At 35.9% G+C, this 22,427-nt stretch overlaps 1 pseudogene; it reads left to right on the top strand.

Moving 5' to 3' along the window:
- Nucleotides 1-3,116: 3,116 nt before the first annotated feature.
- LOC125869578 (E3 ubiquitin-protein ligase UPL5-like) lies at nucleotides 3,117-7,077 on the top strand (annotated as a pseudogene).
- Nucleotides 7,078-22,427: the final 15,350 nt, after the last annotated feature.

Genomic DNA, 22,427 nt, shown 5'->3' with positions numbered 1-22,427 from the left:
CCATGAATTTGTTTTAAGTTTATTGATTGAGATTCTTGATGAATTCTTGAGGTTTAGCTTCACTATTTATTTATGGAGTCTTGTTGAGTTCTTTAGGTGAGTTGCAAATGAATGTTATTCTTGATGAGTTTTGTGTGGGTTTCATTGAAAAGGTTCTGGGTCATGAGAATTTGTGAATTTTGACCATAGATTTGCAGTGGGTATGAGTTGAATCGAATTTGGGAGAGGAAGAAAAGATCGGGCAAATAATTCCACCCAGGTTCGCGTCGCGGAGGCGCCTCAGATTTCCAGTACCCGGTCGAGCACTCCCTCTCCACGCCGTAGAGAGGATACAGAGTCCTCCATCTCAAAAATTAATTTGTGACAAAATATTTAATCCTTCTCCGCGTCACACCTATGCTCTCCAAATTCGTGTCTTCACTCGTTTCTTGTTATCAACTATCTAAACTCCATTAATCATTGAAAGATTCTATATATCCAAATCATAATTCTTGAATTCACTTTTCAATTTCAAGATAGAGTTCAGAGTAAAGTTCGAGGGAGTTCTTTTGAGTCATTTTGAGAAGTCTTTTGCAAATTTTTAAAATTGTTTTAAGACTTGAGCACTTGAATAAGTGGATGAGGAGAGTTGAGTTACATTTTTTAAAAATGAATATAAGGGAACTAAGTATTCCCAAGAGTAAATATTTTACATTTAAAATGAGGAGAAAACCTTGATTTCCGAATGAGTTCATGATGATTTTTTAAGTATAATCTCTTTTAGGAGAACCGTTTGACTAATAATCTCAAAGTTTGAGGATGAAGAAATGTTTTTAAACATATGAGCATGTATTATATTATTGGAAGTAGTATTGAGCACCAATATGGGGACGAGTTCAGACAACTCAAAGTCCTCATAAACCATGTATGCCAACGTGGGTAAAAAAGGGTCATACTTTTTAGATGATTTTGTATTGCTATTAAAACATAGCTTATTGGATCCACTATGTTGAGGATGTCTTATACTTCGGCAATGTATCAGTCAGTTCTGGCAGCGTGGGCGAGACGTTGTATCATCACATAACTCAGAGTGATGGTTGTATGTTAAAGAATATCCCAAATAAGAGTAAAATGGTATTATTATATTTTTAAATACATTGAATTATTATCTACTCTTTTAAAATATTTATGTATAATGCATCTTTATTGTTGCTTTTATATTGAACTGAGTTTAGTATCTTGAGTATCTTTGAGTATCCTTGAGTTAAGATGAGGTAAGTATGTTCTTTCTTTTATCAGTTCAAGCTTATGTCCGTGCTTTAGATTTCCCCTTGCCTGCTTGTACATTCCATGTACTGACATCATTTGGTCTGCATCTTTCATGATGCAGATACAGGTAACCAAGGTCATCAAGAAGCGCTCCGTTGATCCAATCGAGTTCCACATTTTGGTTGGTGAGCCTCCTTGCTTTCAGAGGAGTCCCATTTACCTTTAAGTTTGGTTTTGTTAGGATGTCGTGCGTCTTGTCTCAACGTTCATCAGTGTTATTATAGGCTTCGTAGAAAGTAGAGTTTCGAGAAATCTGTTTCATTTTCAGTTGTTAATGTTCTAGACTTGAGTTGCCTCTTTTAGCCAGTTGAATGTTTTCTTAAAAATATTCCGAGTTATGTATTTGAGACATTTGAGTTAAATCTTTACTTTTGAGTTCATCTTATGTTGAGTAAGTCTTCCGCTGAGAGTTGAGCCAGGCCAAGGATTTGCTATTTTGGGCGTTTTCTATTAATTATGCAAAAAAAAAACAATCAGACACTGTAGAAAAATACAACATGAATAATTTTGATATAACATTTGCAAACCTACCAACCTAATATTTTAAAAAATTAATACATGCATTACTTTTTATCTTATTACAAATTGAACATGGTACAAAATTAATACATAAATAACCATTCCATATATTATCCTTGAGCTTATCTAGCTACAAAACGACCCTTAAGGGATATATTATACACAATTGCTCTATTCTATTCTTTGCGTTAGAGAGTGGTGTATATCACATCAAATATGAAACAAAATTCTTAAAAATAGTGGAATTTTAAGTAATTATTTGAAAGTAAATGTATGATTAATATATGTGGAATGAATATATGTCTAAAAGGTAGTTTTTCCATATACATCGTACAAATCTTGAATCATAAATACTTTTATCATTGTACTCCCTCCATTTAAAAAAGATTGACCAGTTTAACTTGACACAAAATTTAAGAAAATAAAGAAGATTTTTTAATCTTGTAGTTCTAAATTAAAGTTAGGGAAAATGTACAACTACCCCCTAGACTATGACCGAAATTCTAGAGACACACCTTAACTAAATTGAGGTCCTATTACCCCACTGAACCCATTTTTTGTAATTTTGTGAACCTTTTTGGCTTATGTGGCATCCAAATATCTCCCACGCACCTCAATTGTGTGGAGTCATGGAGCGTACCACGTAAGACAAAAGGTGTACAAAATTCCCAAAAAAAATAAGTTCAGGGGGGTAATAGGACCTTATTTTAGTTAAGGTGTGTCTCTGGGATTTCAGTCATAGTATAGGGGGGTACTTGTACCTTATCCCTTAAAGTTATATCAAATGTACCAAAATTACCCTTTAATCTTATGACCTTAAATAAACATGTGGAAAGATAAAGTTAAAATATTGCCATAAAAGGAAGAAGTCATCTTTCTGAAACAAACTAAAATATTTATATGTCAATTCTTTTTTGAAACAAATTAAAAAGGAAAATGATTTAATTCTCTTGTAAAACGGGGAGTATTTTGGATTTTTTTACTTCTTTTTTGCCTGACTCATTTTTGTGAACACTCCTCTAACATTTAATGTTATGACCTTAGATATACATGTGGAAAGCTATGAGTTAAAATATTGCCACAAAAAAGTTATCTTTTTAAAAAATAATTAAAAAATATTTGAAACATACCAAAAAGGAAAATAGTTTAAAACGGGGAGTATTTTAGATTTCTTGCACAGATGGAGGAAGGGTGGGACTTAACAGAACAATTTGACATCGTCTAATATGTGTTCAAAATTAGTGCTTCTAACATAACAGAGCTCAAAAATCTTCTCTTCTTTCTCATCAATGGCTTACCAATTACCTCACAAAACTAGCACCAAATGCAAGTTCAATGATTATGCCGGTGCTAGCACAGCCAGAATGAGACATGATAAAACCCTCTTCAATTCTTCTCTGAAAACTCCCATTCAATTCTTCGCCCATATGTTTTCCGGCGGCAAAACCCTAGTCATTCAAGTCGATTCGTCTGATACAGTGGACTATCAACACCATCACCGGAATTCAACCAATCCGATCGACCTCCGCAATGAAACAACGATTAATCTACCGTGCCAAACATCTTGAGTTTTCCCAAACGTTATCGGAATGTGGTATACAAAATGACGATACCCTGCAACTCATCGGGAAAATGCGAAACATGTGCCATCCTTACACGTGGAAGCTGATGAGTGAGTTGAATTTGGTTATTCATGACATCGCAACTACAATGAAAACACAGATATTAATGCTGATGTCACCCGTATGACCAAGATTCTTACCGATTTTCTTGCAATGACCCCAAAGGATGGCGCAGATGGATCAGAGGAATATCTCCAAATATTTATTCACTCCTCTGTCCCTGTGGATCTGGTAAAACATTATGTATCTCCTTCTATAACTAAAAAACAAGTTGCTCATGGATGTATTTATCAATTTATAGATTCATGTAATACATTTTTCGCCAATCCTGTAACCGTATATAGGCTGTCTGCTCCTATTATTTCCGAGTTCTGTAAGATTCTTAGAGGGGTTGTGGGTGTTAATGATACTTTATATATATTTTGCCGCAGTAGTTTAGCTGCAATGATGAAGGGGAATGTCCATGATGTTAAGATTGCAGGATGTTTACCCTTTTGTTCATGAGTTGGAAACTTGGTTATCTCATGCTTTAGAATTGAGTGTGCAATCAGCTGAATTTATACAATTATCAGAGAGTGATGTGCGTGATTTTATTAAGTTCATGCATCCGGTAAAATGTGCAATATGGCGTATAAAAGCATTTGGCAGTCCGGTCAATTTCCCTTCCTTGATCCAAAATAAGGCAAGCAATGAAATATCTGAGGTTAAAGGTGTGCATCGTATTTTTCGTGACTTGTTAGAAAAATCGGAGTTGTGTCTAAAGGAACTGGAAAGCCAGTTGGATTTGGTAAACATTGAAAGAGGTGAGCCTATTGTATGATGTTGGTCCTGGTATTTTTTAATTTTAAAGGAGTTAGAAAGAATTTTGAAGTTGTATTAGGGTTTGAAGGAAATGTTTTGGGAGAAGATGAGGCAAAGAAGAGTTGCGTTGTTCTTTATGATAGGTAAACTTTCAAAAAAGTCTATAGATTATTAGTGGATTCTTGAGCACAAGGAAGTAACACATTTTTTGATAAGGCAATGTTTTGCCTTGAAGATTTTTCAAGAAGGGAGGCACAAAAATGAGGAATTTTACGAGATGCTTATTTGCAGGTCTCGTTTGTTTGAGGACTAATTTGAGTACATTGGACATGCTAGTCCTAGGTCGTTACAAGGCTAGTTATTTATGCGATTTGAGAATGAAGAAGCTACTAGGCTTGGTATGTTGAGGGAGTGGTTTCCCTTGGTATGTGAAGCCATTTTCAACCCTCAGAATGCTCTATTTGTTTCATGCCCAAATGACGGTAGAAGGTTTTTCCCAAATCCAGGTAAACTTTTGTTGCCTTTATGTACACATACATATGACATTTTGTTCTCATTTATCCCTTTTGTTAGTTTTTTGATCTAAAGTTGTCGAGTATGAATGATGTTTCTTATTTGATTTTTCCTCAAAAATAGATAAATAGTATGACATAGAGGTTGAATATTTGTGAGTATGACTGTACGTATTATCAATCTTTATCTAAACCATGTAAGGTTGTTTGATGTTGTTGTTCATAGCCTCATAGCATGGTTGCTTGATATTGTTGTTCATACCTTCATAGAATTCTTTGAAGTCCAACTCTTTCATGAAACCAATGTCTGAGGGATTTACTGATTCATTGCTACATAAGTAATTCCAAAGTTCAGTAATCTATTTGAAGTAATGGTAAGCAAAATGGAACTTGTATAACTAAAGAAAAAGAAATGAGGGCATACATTGGTTGTTTGTGGAACGAACTACATAAACATGCACTATTCATTATTCAAGGGTTGAGTATATGAAAAAAAAAAATCCTGATATGGCAAGATAATACCCGCTAAAAATAGAATTTCAGGTTGTTTAGCATCTTTTTGTGTAACAAACCACTGCTACACTCCCCTTCTCGGATTTGTTTAGCTATGCAACCGGCCCAAAAGAAAGATAGAATAATTTCTCGATGAAAGGGATACATATCTGCAGTAAGTGAATCATGTTTTCCTCCATTGCAAAAAAGTAGCGCATATATGGAGCAAGATCTTTAACTTGCTAGGCTTACGATTGGATCATGTCAATGCTGCAACGGATTTTCTTACAGGGACAGTACAAAAGATATATTATTATAAAGACTTGGGATACTATGTTATTGTTTGGATTTGACAAGTTTGATTTTGTATCAATTTTATTTCTCATGTTAGTATATTTAATTGTGTTATTTTTTATGTCCTTTGGTTCTCTGATTCTCCAATCACACCTGACAATCAGATAAAATTCATGAAGTAATGATCGAAAGAGTTCAAGTCTTATTTATGTCCATAGCAGTTCTACCTAGAATATATTTCTCAATGAAGTTGCATTAGTGTAATTGGATTGTATGGCCTATGAATGAGTAGTTACTAGTTGTATTATTATTTTTTCCTCGTTACATTATGCTTGAAACAATTGGGAGTTTACTCCATCAGAGTTCCTTAGATTAGGATGAATCTTACACAGCTGCATTTATAAGATGGTCGCAAGCTATTCGATACAAACTTTTGATTATGTTTCACGAAAAGTTATATTAGTCTCTCTGTTACAACGCAAATAACCCTCATCTGCATTTTGTGCTTGCAACATCTAAAGTGGACTCCTTGCACCTTGAGTATTTTATCTTCTCCGGCAAGATGATTGCGTTGGCCTTGTTGCATGGAGTACAAATAAGCATTACCTTTGATCGTGTGCTCTTTTTGCAATTAGCTGGAGAGGATATTTCGCTTGAAGACATTAGGAATGCAGATCCCTACTTGTACAGTGGCTGCAAGAAGATATTGGAGATGGATACGAAGATGGTGGATGAAGATATCCTAGGCCTAACATTTGTTTGTGAAGACGAAGAATTGGGATCCAGAAAAGTGGTGGAGCGTTGCCCTAATGGGAAAAATACGATAGTGAACAGTGAGAATAAAGATAACTATGTAAATCTTCTTGTTAAACACCTTTTTTGTCACATCAACTGCTCATCAGATAGCCCATTTTGCTTGTGGTTTTACTGGCCGACGGCTCTGGGAATCTTTTTACCAGATCCTAGATCATGAAGACCTTAATTGGATGCTTCATGGGAGTAAAATAGTTGTTTCTATAGTGGACTGGAAAGAACATACAAATTATAATGGCTACAAAAAAGATGATCCTCAAGTATCCTGGTTCTGGGAGGTACTTATTTCTTTTCTACTACTAAGTTTGTTTTTAGAGTATTAATTATCGAGAAGTCTACACCTTTGTCCCTTTGATCTTCTCTTTCTTCATTGTTTTCGGATGTGGTAGATTTTTGAACTCTTTCAAAGTTATTATTGTGACAGCATTTTCAAAGTTTTCTTTTCTATTGCTACAGATAGTTAGAAGTATGTCGGCTGAGCAAAGAAATGTGCTTCTCTTCTTCTGGACTTCAATCAAGTCTCTGCCTGTTGAGGTTTTTGGTCGTCTAGATTCCAAACTTCACAACAGAACCTTAGACTCTCATGATTGCTTGCCTTCCTCGCACAGATGCTTTTACCGCCTGTGTTTTCCTCCTTATCCGTCTATGGATGTCTGCAAAATCATCTTAACATAATCACCCAAAATTATGTTGGTTGCAGCTTTGGTGCCGAGTGATGTGCAAATTTTTAGGTTAAAATTGTACATGTGATATGTAGTATTCTTCTAAATAGATATGAGAAATTTACTACTGCAAATATTAGCAGGTATCTTTTCAAACTTTATTAGGTATCTTTTGCTTTTTCGTCCTAATAAGTATTAGTTGTGTGGCTTAAGCACAAAAGTTCCCTAAAGCTAAACTAAATTCAAATAGAGGACTTGAACTTTTTTTAAAAAATATTATATTTTTTTATGATGTGTATTCTTCTATCTTTTTAAGATATAAAATTAATAGTTTTCTCATAGTTAATGCCATCTATTTTTCTATTTTTGGGTTGAACTTAGTACATGTGATATATAATATTAGGGATAAGGCACAAGTACACCCCCCCCCCCCAAGAATATGACCGTAACATCCCGCAAATTTCTAAGCTAAGTCACAAACCATTTTTTATTTACATGTAAGGTCGTATCGGGTAATTCTTAAATTGCTCATATATGTCAAGGTCAATTCTTTCGTGTGAGAATGGATTTGGATATGAGTTAAGGTCACAAGTACTCTAAAACCTTCAAGTAAAAAATCCAAGATACAAAGAGAATCCTTCCACCTAAGGTTTTCCCATGTTCTTTCGCTCTAAAAACTTCATAAAAGAGTTTCTTTTATCAAGAGCAAGCACCGAGATTCCAGATCAAAAGTTTCCTCCAAAAAGCTAATGTTCCTCCTCAACCTCAAGATAAAATCAAGTTTCCAACTAAAAATTATGTCTAATAGATTCATAATTAGGTATGTAAGGCTATTCATAGTGTTGGACTAGTTCGTCCTCACACCCTACATCTCAATTCAGTCAGTAGCAAATTGAATCTAGGGTTTTCCCCTCACTTCTATGAGGTTCCTATCTTATGAGAATGCGGTACTTTATGCATTGAAATTCTTGAATTATTGTTCATGCTTGTAGTTCCACATGAATCCTATATATATTGTGTTTTCCTAAAAGTATTTTGAGTCATTAATTTTCCTTACATTGATTTTGAAAATTAAAGTGAGTTTAAGAGAAAAGTTTAAAAGCATTATTTTAAAAAAAGAGTTTAAGGGAACTTAAAGGGTTCCGAATGTATCATGTTTATATTGAAAAAGAGAGCACTATTTTCAGAAAAGTATAAGAGTTTTCATATTTTTATATATCAATCTTGGACTTGAAAGATAAGTCCATAAGTATACACTTTAAATGCAAGTTTTGAGCAGGGTCATTAAAGGAAGAATCAAATGATTTCATATGAACTATTTGATAGTTGAGGAAAGAAAGAATTTGATTGATTTTTTTGAAAAGTACTTCAGTAATGTAATTGTTCCTTTCTTTATAAACGGTGATTGAGCAAAGTGAGAGGTAAAATAATGTAATAGTCCCTTTCTTTGTAAAGTGTAATTGACCAAAGTGAGAAGTAAAGTAATAGTCCCCTTTTTTTTGTAAAGGGTGATTGAGCATAAAGTATGTTGAATATTTTAGGAGTAGTATCTAGTACCGAATTGGGTAAGAGTCTATTTTTAACTCAAGTCCCATAAAACTATGTAGCCAGCATACGATAGGATCACACCAATTTATCGTGTAACTCCACACTACCTCTAAGAAATCCTATTAGACGGATCCATTCGAAAAATGATTTGAAACAGACCAAGAAAATCCGAACCTGCTCAAGTACTTGGTATAATGCAACTGCTCGAGTACATCTGAAGAGAGTTAGTAGTGTAGATCATGAGGTGTTGAAATGGAGAGCAGATCATCAACAACATACACAATGTTATCCAATAAATGGAGCTTGGAGAGGGCAGGGTGTACGCAAACCATACCCCTAGCTCGTAGAGATAGAGAGGTTGTTTCCGATACAGCCTCGGCTAAAATAAAGCATAAATATCAATGTGTTGCAGGAGAATCAAATTGCTCTGGATCATTATTAAGCATATATGTAAAAAGACTATTTTACCTGTTAATCTGCTAGCAATAGAAAAGTCTTTATCATTGATTGACATGCACAATGGATAGAGTACATAGTTCTTTCCTCATTAGCAAAATAAAGAACAACTCGAATACATTTTTGTGGATAGATATTTGCTATCAGTGCACTAATTGCATTTTCCCCTCAATCGGACAAAAGAGGAAGATCTTCATCAAGAACTTAAATAACCTATCAAATCGAGTCCTTTCTTCTACTGGTCTCAGCGCACTGATCGAGCTGTGAAATATGTACAGCCCTTGCAAACATTGAGCAGGAAGACTTGACTCTCTCCCATAACCAGATTTGAATCACCTACAAGCCACAACATCAAGGTTGATAATCAAATATATATTAACTTTAATCGCCCAGTCATAAATCTAGGTGCTTTTAAAAATAGAGCTATTATAATGCAATCATATAAAATATAGGCTGAAGTCATCAACAGTCACTTAAAGTTGTCCGCATAATGCATTTAGACAATTGAATTCGCACTTGTACCTGTTGACCACCTTAACCCCTCTAAATTCTAACCATTTGAACATTTTTTGCCCTAATGGCATTTTGAGTGTTGTTCAAAGATACTGAGCACGTGAAAATTGAGAACATTTAGTTAGACTTTTTTTAGAGACTGGAGCACAACTCCGGTAGTGATGGGGAATCTTTTTATTCACAGGCCCCACTCTCCGAGCCTGAGGATGACCAACAACTATAGACCCGGTGAGCATAGATTCGTGCAAGAGTTCGTCAAGATCCATCTAAGATCCCAGAGTTTACCCTTCCTGTTGTTGATACAGTACCAACTCCGACATAGACAGTGGTCCTAGCACCACCAATTTAGGGTCCTCCTCCCTGAATACTCAACTGGTTAAAGGCCGAGGGATTGAGGACCATTCTGGAGGGGAAGAGATTGTCCACATATGGCGTGGTGTACAAGTACTCTCTTGTGTGGGACACTTCGATTCCACAGGTTCGATATATTTACCAGGCCCTATGGCTCATGCATTCCCATCTAGGTCAGAGAGTTCTACAATGCATATGCTGACTTAGTACCCCAGGGGAAGAAGAATGACAGTGCCTTCAGAGCGGGTGAGTCCGGGATGGTTTGAGGGAAGACAGTGGGATGTAGCAGCGATCATATTAATGTCGTATTTGGCAAGCTTACAGGTTTTGAGCCTGACTACCACAACATGATCACTTGACATACTTTACATGACCTCAAGGGATGGCTAGCTTCCCTCATTTCTAACACCACCCCAAGTTGGATTGAGGCCGGAGGCCCTATTGAGAAGAAGGACTTGAATATATCAGCTCGGTATTGGTTTGGGTTCATCAACAACTCTATCATGCCGTCACAGAACGAGTCCATTCTCCACCACCCAAATGTGGCTTCTCTCGAATCTATCATTGCCAAAAAGCGGCTGAATCTAGGTTAATCATAGAGCAGGAGATGGCCATGAGGGCCAAACAATGACAGCCATACCTTCCATTCCCTGTGCTTATTACGGAGTTATGTCGTCGGGCTGGAGTTCCTTGTGACAAGAAGAGGGATATCGAGGTCACTCCCACATCTTCCATCGATATCCGGTGCATATATATAGAATATACATGAGATGAGGCTGAGAGGAGGAGAGAATCCCCGGTGGATACATCCCTAGAGGTAGACATCGAATCATTACCTGAAGAGGCATCTTTGCCACTCCGGCCTTCGGGCCTTCAGGTACATCTATTTCCACTCCTTCCCAGCCCCCTAGAGCTACTGATGGTTCCACTACTACCAGGCCTCAAATTACCCAGGCCATGCTCCTCAAGATGGGACACCTAGCCCATTCTACCGATGTGCGGGCTTTCTGGCTCGAGGCCGATGTGCCCTAGATGATTAAGAGAGCTATCACTGCCGCGCTCACACCGCTCCAAGCTTCCATTGATTCTCTCACATCGAGAGTAGTTATTATTAACAGAGAGCAGGGGGTGACTACCAAGGTACAACTTTGAAAGCCGAGGTTTCTGAGCCGAGAAAGGATGTGGACCATCAAAAGTCCACATACTTCACTTCGTTGCGTGTGTCGGTTGAGATCCCTAAGGATCCGAGTGCTAAGATTCCAACCCATGTTGAGGTACCTCTGGCTACCAATGGAGATTATATTACAGAAGAGGTTGTTGCTGTTGAGTCTGAGGCTGAGACTGATGAGGAGCAGCTTGATGAGCGAGATGCAGTTTTCTATGATGATCTGGCATACCTAGAGGGTACCATGATTGAGACTGCCCAACAGTCCTCCTTGAGGGATACTTCTATGGCAGGCCCTAGTGGAGCTAGTGTTGATGTTGCATCGGGCATTGATACCCCGATAGATGGAGCGACTGAGTAGAAAAGATCAGTTTTACCTCCCTCTCTATTATTTTAGGATTATCCTTATTTTAGTTGCTTTTGAGGACAACATATTTTCTTTTGTGGGTGGGGTGAGGTATTTCCATACCTACCTCTTGTGGTTATGTTTTGTTTGTGAATATTAGGTCTTGTGATCTATATTTGTGTTTTGATCTAAATATTGTGGATGTTTTAGCTTGTGGCTCCTATTTTGAATGGAAATGGTAAAAAAAATTTCCACCTCTTCTGTGTCTGATTGTGGTTGTTCTTATGCAAATTTGAGTGTCGGTTATGATCAATACCGATGACTTGAATAGTGCTCTTAATTGAACAAAATGAATGTGCGGCTACGATGAGGCCAATGAAATTGCATAGAAAACGTGTGAACTTTTAGCAACTCATTGTGATTAGTTGGTTATCGAAAAAGTCTCTTGTGATGAACATTGCACACTAACTTGAAAATGTGAAGTCTTGTTTGATATTGGTGACAATGCCTTGTGTTATGAGATTACCTTGAATAGTGTGTGTCACGACACCTAGAATTTTCCCTGTTGGTCAGGTTGACTAAGTGATGCAAGGTCTTGAAATGATCTTAGCAAACAATTTTGAAGAGTAAAACAAATTGACATTATACTTCTTTTGTGGCCAACCTTATGCGATGTGTGAACCTTGCTTGAACCCCCTTGAGCCTTATCATTTTCTTGGAAGAAACTTGAACAATTGTGATCCCTCTTTATCCATTCACCCATAACTCTCAAGAAGTGTGGTTTGTTTGAATAACCAACTTAAGACAAAAGCCTAAGTAGGGGGTGTGGTGAAAAGAAAAGGTAGATCAAGAAGTGTGAATAATTCCGCTTTGAGCAATGGTGTTAAAAAAGATGGAACCCCTCCATGTAAAAAAAAGATAAGAAAAGAAGAAAGAAAAATAAAATGAATGAAAAGGTTGTGAAATAAAGTTGAAGAAAAGGAAGAAAGTGATGTTCAAACCACATATCATTAGGGTAGCAGCCACTGAGCCTAAATAACCATACCTTTACACTCAGCCCCGTTACAAGCCTTGAAAAGACCCTTGTGATCTTGAGTGAGCTAAAATGAATGTTGATTGAAAAATAAGGGTAAACCTATGAGTGAAGTCATGCATGTGTTCATCTTTGTGAGTGTGAGAGTTGTATGTGATTTCAGAACTTTAAATTATTGAGAACTAGTGTGTGAATATGGAATCATCTTTTTTGTGAGGGCATTTGAGTACCTTCGTTGAGCTTGAACTTGCGTTTAAAGCAAGTATTGTGAACTTGAGCATCTTTGGTAATGGTGAATCACAAGTTGAATCTTTGAGTGCACAATTGATCATTGCATGAGGAAATTCAACATTGTTGTGTTCAATCTTGTTGAATCTTATGCAGCACTGTTTGAGACATCCCTTTTGAACTATTGACCTTGACTTATACTCGAGGACGGACAAAAGTTTTTTATGGGAGTGTTGATGAGTCCGAGATTTGGACTCATTTAGGTCTTTTTTATTTTTTTTATGTTCGCCTAAATCCTCAATTTTTGGAGTGTGATCATGTGATTATGGGTTGAATTAGTTAATGGGTATTTCTAATTACTAGTTTAAATGCTATATGAGTTTAATCATTACTTGAGGTTTAATTTATGAATTGTAGTTGCAAATGTAAATCTAATTTTTTGTTCTTAGTTTGCTCAAGAGAGAGGTTTTTGAACCAAAGCTTTTGATTAATGGTTTTTAGGTATTGGTTTGATTTTGGTTCATCTCAAGAGAGTGAATCCTAAACTCAATCCTACCCATCTTGCTCGAGAAAGATGTTGCATTATGGTTATGGAATGTTCTTAATTGCTATGCTTGTTGATATTCGAAAGAAACCACTTAAAGTGAAATAGTTGTTCATGAGAAATCTATTTGAATTATAGTCTAGCCTACCCATTGATATTTAGCTGTTTACTAGTAGTTTCAATTACTCATATATCAAAATTTTCCTATAATCGATCACATCCCGAGAAATCCTCTCCTTATTGTTATTTCATTATAATTTGAATGCGTTGTAGTTGATAATTACAAATCTAAACCCCCCATTTGACATTGATGTCACCCCTTTGATTTGTTGTATGTCTCTTCTGATAATTTCTATTGCTATATCTAGTTAGATCTCATTCGTACATCTTAATTGAATTTGAACACGTACCACTCCCTGTGAATTTGACCCCAACTCTTTATTGGGTTTTATACTGCTTAACGATTGTTTGCACCTATAATTGGATGAGGTGTACTTGAAACGTTAATCACATATACACTTCTTCATGTAAATCACCCTGCAAAAAAGCATTACAGACATCCATTTAATGAATTAGCCCTCCTTTTGCAGCAGTCAATGCTATGGCAAACCTTACTATGACCATTTTTACCACAGGTGAGAATGTCTCTTGGTAGTCTAATCCTTCCTTCTGATTGTAACCTTTTGCAACAAGTCTAGCTTTGAACCTCCCCACTGCTCCTGAGGCTTGATATTTGGTCTTGTAGACCCATCTACAACCTATGGCTTTCTTCCCAGGTGGTAAATTCACCACATTCCAAGTTTTATTTTCTTCTAGAGCCTTGATTTCCAACTGCATTGCTTCTATCCATTAAGGATGCTTGGCAGCTTCATAGTATGTCTGAGGCACAACATCAACTTAAAACTGACTAAGATAGCATTTATATCTCCCTGAGATGTGTTCATAACTTATGATATTTGATAGAGAATACATGCAAGTATTAGTAGATCTTTTATGTCTGAAGGTTGAACAAAATCCATGAGCCATAAGGGTGGTTTCACTGATCTCTCAGATCTTCTTGATATCTCAACATGAGAAGGAAGTGCAGTCACTTCTTCCACATGTGCAGATGTGTCTGCAGGTGTAGAAGTGGACTGCTGTACAGGTTAATCTGGAATAGGTGTTACATATGATCTTTCCTAATCTACAATTGTTGTATCTGATCCATCCACATATACTACAACCTCATCATACCTGAGTTCCTCATCTAGTGTTGAATCTTCCTATAATTCAAACATATCAACAGAAGGAAGAGTGAACTCCTTAGTAGGAACAGAGGATTGGAAAGGGAAACTCCTTTCATGAAATACCACATCTCTCATAATTATAACCCTCTTCTGTAAAGGATCATACAATTTGTATCCCTTTTGTGTAACTACATAGCCTAGCAGGATCGTTTTAAAGGCTCTAGTGGAAACCTTATCTCGTTTGGGCAACACTGTTGTATAACACAAGCATCCTAACACTCTCAAATAGTTCAGCAAAGGTGGTTTCCCATACATCATTTCATCGGGAGATTTGTAATTCAACAGAGCAGAAGGAACACTGTTAATAACAAGTACAACTGACTCAATACAATGTCCCTAAAATCTTATTGGTAAGTGACCCTGAAACATGATATCTCAAGTTGTCTCCAAGATAAGCGACCCTTTCCACCACACCATTTTGTTGTGGTGTGCATGGGCAAGAACTTTGATGCACAATTACAAAAGTCTTAAACAACATTTCACAACTATTATTAAAAAATTCAGATCCATTATCTGATCTTAGAATTTTAATCCTTTTTTCAAACTGAGTAGATATCATCACAATAATTTTTTTAAGTATAGTAATGACATCAGATATAAGATGTATTAGGTAAATTCAAGTCCACCTTGTATGATCATCAACCAAGGATTGGATAATAAATGGGTTGGGTAAAATACTAGTTTACCCATATTTACCCATATTTTCATGAATAAATAGTACTTTACTTAAGAATTCAATATGGAGAAAATATGTTAGTCTTTTATTAGATGAATAATGTTGAAAATGCTTCATTTAGTTTTATTGTATCATAAAAATAAAAAAAATCCAATAAATTTTCAATATAAAATAAATTTATGTAATAATAGGATGAAAATATTTTAATTTCAAAGTAAATGAATATTTTCATTTTAGGACTAAAACATGCTTAATGCACTTTAAGCAATGTCAATAATAATACATGATTTGTTTCTTTTACACTATTATTTATTATACAATATATAATTAAACAAATAAAAAAATATAATTATAATTAACAAAAGAAATGTACATTTTAAATATATATTTTTGGAGGGTCAAAGACTTCACCTTTTCAATTATTGAGAAGAATAGTTAGTTCTATAGGTTAACATAAAAAGGAAGAGAAGTTACACTATTTTTAGTGATATCATGAATTTTGAGTGAATAAAAGTAAGAAGCTTAACACATTTGGCTAATTCATATTTTACGCATATTTTACCCATAGTTTACCCAAATTTTACCCATACTTTTATGAGTTGAATATGGGTGTCAATCCATATTTTACCTATGTAAAAAATCACTCACCCAATCCATTAAAATATAGGTGGGTTAGCAAAATATGGGCTCATTTTGCCGGCACTAGTTTCCTGAATTCTAGCAAGAAAAAGCAATTATATTTGCCACCTCATTTTCATTGTCATTGAAGTATAGTTGTAAGTTTTTTCCCTTTCCAGTTGCAGGGTACAAATCATCAATGAAGTGGTACATTTTTCCTTGAAATCTAAAGGCATAAATACCATGATATCTCTTAGCCAAATCTTTGTCATAGTTTACCCCTAGCGAAGTAAAAGCAAACATATTATTGTATGTCGTAGCATACGTTCGAAAATGTTGAGACTCTTTGTAAGTATTTAAAAATAAATCTTGTAGTTCTGTAAGCATTTTGTGTGATGTAAGCTTTAATTGAGCCAATATCACAATAAAATCTATGCGATTAATACTGAAATCTTTTTGCATCACAAAATTTACAATTTGGGACAACTTTGAGAAGTGTATACTCATATTAAGATTCATTAACATTTATGTGACGACAACTGTTGGGCCTAATTCCTAAATATCACATAATTGGTTAGGGCTAAAATCAAGTGAATACTATTCTATGTAAGGAAAATAGTGATCAAGACAAACATCTATTTGATACATTGGCCGAGGTAAGAGTATAGGGGTCTGGAGATGTGTCTGATTTGGATCCTAATTATAGAAGTAGTTATGAATTAGAGAAGCAAATGCCTTATGGCATCTGGAAGCTAACAAAAATAGTAGGATTATTATAACTCAACTGTTTCAAAGATGCATGAAGGGTGAAACAAACTTTTCCCTTTTGGAGAAGTGTCAGGTAAAGAATGAGCTTCAGATGTAGCAGCTAACAAATAAATATGAAATGCGTCAAAGCAGATCATGCATGTATATAAACAACGTATGCATTTAGAGATATACAGTTATGAAAAAGCGTAAATTTAACTTACTAACTGTTATTTTGGAGTTGATGTTATGTTTTGATAATTTAACAAACTTAGGGATCTAACAAAGGACCAGATCCAGGAAAGGGTCTCTGGTTATTGAGACTGGAGACATGGAAAATGAATGAATAAACTCAACGTGAGGAATATTTGTGTGTGTTTGGATGATCCTCACAAATGCAGGGACCGGTCCATGGGAGAGTGCTCTCGTCCAGATTCAAAATGGTGTACAACTGTGAAGTTGTCTTGTCAGGTTGATTGGTGAAAAGTGGAAAGTACTTCACCAACAGGAAGGACAGACGAGGTTGCTTGTTTTAGTGGTCAAAACTCTTGTTGGTGACTAATATACACAATAATAAACAAATAACATTATTCATTCAAAAAGAAAAATAACTAGCAAGTCTTTTCAAGAACTCACAAAGAACACACTTCAAAGGACCGTGTCTCGAAAAGATTGCGTATGTGAAAAAAACCGAAAAGACAGCTTTTAGAAAGCTGCAAACTTTTATGTGGTTGGTGCACCACTTTTCAGATAAAAAGGCCTTCAGCCAATGGTGTTGTCCCAAGAAGTTTGTGTCTATTTGATATAGTTTCTTCTCACAAGACACAAACTTAATATTTAGCAACAAAAGATTTGAATTTCTGAAAATTCATACTTACAAAGAGAAGGTCATCTTCAAAGAAGAACACTGCTCATACTCAACAAGGGACCCGGTAGAGTGCTAAAGAGTCTTTGTTGTATTTTCAGCATTGTGTCTTATGTGCTTACATTGTAAATCTACTCTAAGTTATAAAGAATAGTGGATCCATTGTTTGTCTAAGTCTTTGGTTTGAGTCGTATTAACTAGAGTTAGTCGAATTATCTTTGTTTTAGTCAAGCCTCCTTACATCATTTTTTTTATGTTCTCTTGGGTAGATTTGCCTAGGAGTGTCAACTAGACTTAGTTGATGTGTGGTGCAGCAGAGTTTCTGCTCCTTTATGCACTTATCTTGGAGATCGGAGTTGGTAGCTAGAGTTAGGCTTGTGTAGTTCTTCAAGTCTAGATCAACTAGAGTTAGTTGGCTTAGTGGGCAATAGAGTAATTGCTTAGTTTTCCATTATAGTAGAATTGCTATAGTAATGGGAAGGGATTAAAGAGTTTTAATCCCTAGGTTGCAAGAGTTTGTAATCTGAAACTTTGCTCGGTTTGAATGAAAATGAGTTTGGGTTGAAATCTTGTGAGTACAGCTCATGGTTTTCACCACCCTTAAGCGAAGAGGTTTCCACGTAAAAATCATTGCGCCTGATTTACTTTGAGCTATTTATTTTCCACACTATTATTGTGCCGGGGGACCTGGTCCAGTGATCACTGGTGGACGCATACATTCCAACAATCGGTATTAGATCTTGGGCTCTCTCTCTTTTTAGCACGAAGAGAGAGATTCTTGCAAAGAATGGTGACTCCACTAAAGTTGCAAAGAGGTCAGTCCCCTACAAGGCCACCTCTTTTTGATGGTCAGTTCTATAAATGATGGTATATTTGAATGAGTGACTATCTGATGGCTGAGGATATTTAGGTATGAAATGTTTTTTGTGAAGGCCGTTATGTGCCAACTTTGGAAGTAAAAGATGGAGATGTCACAAGAGTCGTTCCCAAAACTCGACAACAATATAATGACTCCGACAGAAGAAGGTTGAGAAAAATCACAAAGTCAGGAAGCTATTGATGTGTGGCATTGGAGTAAATAAATATGATCTGATTTCGTCTTGTGAATCAGCAAAGGAAATTTGGGATCGGTTGAGAGCAGTGTACGAGGGTACTGAGGAAACAAAGAAATCTAAGCTAGATCTCTTCACTACTCAGTTTGAAAGTTTCACCATAAAACAAGGTGAATCTATTCATGAAATGCATACTAGATTCTCCACCATTACAAATGAGCTTATGTTCCTAGAAGAAATTGTCCCTGCATGCAATCAAGTCTCTAAGATATTGGAAATTCTTCCCAGATCATAGACAAATGAATTTATGATTGGTGATGAGACAAGGGACCATAAATTAGTGATGCTGGATGCACTATTTGAACGTCTTCAAGTTCATGAGATGCACAGAAAGAAGGATGGTCTCATAAAGAAAGGAAATCTTGACAGGGCTACAAACTTAAATGACATGTTTTACAAGTGTGGTAAACCAGGGCACTTCATTAGAGAGTGTCCTATGCGCAAGGGTGAGCACAATAAATATATCATGTCCGGAGGGGACAAGAACAAAACAAGGGACTAGGTCCGTGACAAGTCAAGAATAAGAGAAACTGTTGATTATGGTGTGAAGAAAAATATGTCAGTATGGGGAAATACCTCAAGTGATTAAGTTGACTCTCAACACTTTGATGATGCTCTCATGGCAAAGCCAGATGATGAACATGCCAATGAAGAGGTAACCTTATCATAGTTCAAGCAATACTTGATTACCTTCTCTTTTAGTAAATTGAGAAAGCTAGCGGTTGTACTAATTGATTTGATCAGTGAGCTAACGTCTGGCACTGATCTTGTGAACAATAGCCTAGACATCTCTCAAGATGAAGAAATTGCTCTAGTAACCCAAATATGTGATATTGAAAAACAAATGGTTGTTCTAGAAACTAAAAATCTTGAACTGAAGGAAAAGATAAAAAGGGTAACTACTATAGTTTCTAACGGAAAAAATGAGAACAATAACTTGCAGGTGGAGCTTGAAAATAAGTTGCACACTGCTGAAATGAAGATGGAATTGGCTTTAGAAAGAAATCTTATGTTGGAGAGGGATCTGGTCCGTGTAAAAGAGGAACTAAACAAATCCCTCAAATGGAACACTTCTTCTAAGATTCTTACAAATCTAATTAGTGAAGGCAACAATAGTAGAATAGGGTTGGGTTATAAGATTATAGATCTCCCATAAAATCCTCACAACAAATATGTTTCTGTTACTGGTAATTTTTTGTGTGTGAATTCTGGTCGAAATTGACATCTTAAGAAATATTGTCTTGTCTGGAAAAAACATGAACAATGTTTTTCAAATCATTCAAAATAGAAGAATGGGAAGAAGAAGGGAACTAGTATTGCTCTTGGTCTTGAGTTGAAGAAAACTAGTTTGCCTTACTGGACAAAAGATTTTCTTATCAATCCGTTATCTGCTTACTAGGAACTCCGTGTCAAACGGGTTCCCAAGGCTTAAAAGTAATTTGATATGCAAGTGAGAGGAGGTAACATCAGTCAATTTTGGTTCATCATTAGTGAATGCTGAAAACACATGACTGGAAAAATTTAAAAACTTCCTCTCTCTCTCAAGGCACTTCAAGGTGGAGGTTTCTCTTTTTGCATGGCAAGAAATGGTACATTCTTGGTGTAGGCAGGACTTGAAAGTCTATGGATCACTCTTTTGAAGTTGTGTACTATGTCAATGGGTTGAAGTACAATCTTCTAAGTATTTCATGGATTTGTGATAGAGGAAATTGAGTTATGTTCATATCAGCTAAATGGGTGGTCACAACTTAATCTCTTAGATGCTGATGTTGACAGAAAAGAGATGCAAGAACATGTATACTACTGATCTAAACATTACTCGTTGTAACATTCTAACTTTTCTTGGTACTCGAAGTCAGAATACTGATCTATGATACATGAGCCTTAATCATGTGAGTTCTTCTCTCTGAACAAACTTGTGTCAAGGGACCTGGTCCGCGATCTGCCCTAAATAAAATTTGTAAATGAAAAAGTTTGTGATGCTTATGTTATAGAGAAGCAGATCAGACCATACTTCAAGTGGAATAAGCAGGCTTTTAATCTTCAAAAGAACTTTCGCGCTGAAATGGTGAATACTACATATTTTGTGACCAAAATGATCATATTGAAAAGTTTGATCTCAATGACGCTAAACGAGTATTTGTGGGATATTCTTCCTCCAGTAAGGTTTATCAGGTGTATAAAAATATAATTCTGCATTGAAGAAAGTGTTCATGTGATTTTTGATGAGTATGGAAGAATTGAGAAGATTCTGAGATGGAAGAGCTACTTTAGATTTAGAGAGATGGTCTAAATAGTGAGCTTCCTGAAGAATATCATCTTCACGAATCCAGCAATCCCAAAGAAGCTGATGCAGATGACTAACATGATCAGGGACATGGTCTGGTAGATAATGTTGAACAAAGATGATGCAGTTCAAACTGGTAATGTGAATTCTGAAGTTGAGAATGAAGAAGCTAATCAAGCTCATTTTGAAAGAAGCAAAGAGAATGAAGAAGCTAATCAAGCTCATTTTGAAAGAAGCAAATTATGACACTCGCTTCCCCGACCAGCTGACAGATTATCCAAGTTCCTCTTCAACAATGGTTTCAAAAGAGGTAAAATTGACAAAATCCTCATTTTGAAATCACAAGAAAAATTAATGTTGATTATTCAAGTATATATTGATGATATCATCTTTGAATCAACCCTTGAGGTGTTGTATGAAGAGTTTGTTGCACTCATGAATAGTGAGTTTTGAAGTGAGCATAATGGGAGAATTAAATTTCTTCTTGGCACTACTGATCAAGCAAACTTCTAAAGGTACCTTTGTTTGTCAAGAAAAGTACAACAAGTTTCTGAAGAAGTTTCACATTATGGACGCCAAGAAAATTGATACTTTTGTGGTAACAAATTCGAAGCTGGATGCTGATGGATCTGGTCCATATGTAAATGATACAAGTGTTAGATTTTATGCAAGATTCCAAGCGTGTCTAACAAAATCACATTTGAAGGCTGCTAAGAGAATCCTAAGGCATTTGATGAAGATAGGGACTTGGTTATACTCGATCCATCACGAGATTTTTCGTTGTTTGGAGGAATATGGTGATACTGATTATATTGGGTATCAAGTTGATAGAAAAAGTAGGAATGACTCATTTTTTGGGCTCATATCTCATTTCATGGAAAACTAAAAATGCAAGATTTGGTTTCTCTTCCAACAACTGAGGAAAGATATGTACTAGATGCAGCTACAAAGAGGGACCTGGTCGAGATAAACATGTTGAAGTTGGGGATACTGAAACTTGACTCAATGGATCCTGCCTGAAGCAATCAATCCTCTCATGACTATGCAAAGTGAGCAAATATCCTTTTTTATCTAGTTATGTATGTTTTAGCAATTTCAGACTTATACCTTTTGTAGGTAACACATATGGCAGAATTGTTGAAGGAAAATGGAGGTCTTGATAGATCTAGGCAATTACATTCAAATTACAGGGAGGGAACCCGGTCCGTTCTCGAAGGTTAGCACTGTTAACATTGCATTTTGAATTATGCATGAGAATTGTTGCAATTACCATATTTCTGTCATTCAGAAATCTGTCTGTTGTCCCATCATTTGAATACCAAACGACACCACCTTTCACATGATACACACTTTCACCTCCTTTATACTTTATATTTCTTTCAATCTCCCCGGAGAATTCAAATCCCTTTCCAAACTCAAAAAATTTCAAAACCCTCTTTCTCTTCGCTCAAAAACACTTCAAAATGTCTAAACACCTTTGTGCCTAGTGGAGAATTTTCTGATGAAGAAATTCTTGAGTATGAAGAGGGACAAGGTTCAACAAGAAAAAAAATAGAAGATGGAAAAGATGATGTCCAAAAAGGAAAGGGTTGATATTCTGAGAACTCAAAGTATTCTGAATGGGAGGGT

The sequence above is a fragment of the Solanum stenotomum genome, chromosome 7, assembly GCF_019186545.1.
Source record: "Solanum stenotomum isolate F172 chromosome 7, ASM1918654v1, whole genome shotgun sequence".
In the NCBI taxonomy this organism is placed as follows: domain Eukaryota; kingdom Viridiplantae; phylum Streptophyta; class Magnoliopsida; order Solanales; family Solanaceae; genus Solanum; species Solanum stenotomum.
Note: the sequence above shows the minus strand (reverse complement) of the source record. Positions and strands in the feature narration are given on the sequence as shown.